Source organism: Triticum dicoccoides, chromosome 6A (assembly GCF_002162155.2).
Source record: "Triticum dicoccoides isolate Atlit2015 ecotype Zavitan chromosome 6A, WEW_v2.0, whole genome shotgun sequence".
Lineage (NCBI taxonomy): Eukaryota > Viridiplantae > Streptophyta > Magnoliopsida > Poales > Poaceae > Triticum > Triticum dicoccoides.
Genome location: NC_041390.1, coordinates 114,074,792 through 114,075,966, shown reverse-complemented (window position 1 = coordinate 114,075,966; position 1,175 = coordinate 114,074,792).

The window sequence follows — 1,175 nt, the reverse complement described above, 5'->3', positions numbered from 1 at the left end:
GGTGATAGGTTTATTTCTATCGTTTGTCTTCGAAACTTCCACATTTTGAAGACTTTCATAAAAATCGCCTATTCACCCCCCCCCCCTCTAGTCGATATAACGCACTTTCAAGGTGTAGTACTGTTCACCGCTTACCGTTACATCTTCCATTGTAATGGCGCTTTGGAGGCGGAGATTCATGCCCTGATGCAAGGTATGGCCTTGGCTATCCAACATACTTCGTTCCCGGTGGTGGTACAGTCGGACTCGTCGGAGGCTCTTTCAGCGTTGTCCAGTAATGGTCTCATTAGATCAGCTTATGGTCAGTTGGTCCTTGAGATTAAGGAACTAATGCGTACTAGGGAGTTTACACCTCAAAAAATTCATCGTAGCCAAAATTGTGTTGCACCTATTACCATGCAGCGGAAGGTAGACTACACTAGGCAAGCCATAGTCAAGTATACAATGAAGTCAAAGCACAAAGACTAATAGAAGCTAGGTAGTATGGATCAGGATGGAAGATAGTAAGAAGCCAATCAGAACAAGCAGTCACACAGTGAAGACAAATAGATAATGCAAACAGGCAGTGACTTCACAAGGACCAACTTCAAATAAAGAGATGGGAAGGATAGAACCAGTTGCTCATTGAAGACAATGATTTGTTGGACCAGTTCCAGTTGCTGTGACAACTGTACGTCTGGTTAGGGAGGCTGAGATTTAACTCAGAAGACCGTGTCTTCACCTTATTCCCCTTGAGCTAAGGACACCCAATCCTCACCCAATCACACTCTGGTAAGTCTTCAAGGTAGACTTCCAAACCTTCACAGACTTCGTTCACCGGTGATCCACAATGACTCTTGGATGCTCAGAAGGCGACGCCTATCCGGCTAGAGGATTCACAGTCCTCAAGTGTAACAAGTCTTCAGATCACACAGACAAGAAGACTTCAGTGATGCCTAACACTCTTTGGCTCTGGGTGTTTAGGGCTTTGTCCTCGCAAGGATTTCTCTCTCAAAGGATTCGAGGTGGGTTGCTCTCAAACGACAAAAGTCGTGCACTAACTCTAAGGAGCCAACCAATTTATGGTGTAGGGGGTGGGCTATTTATAGCCACTAGGCAACCCGACCTGATTTGTCCGAAATGACCCTGGGTCACTAAGGAACTAACACGTCTTCCAACGGTCAGATTTCAAACAC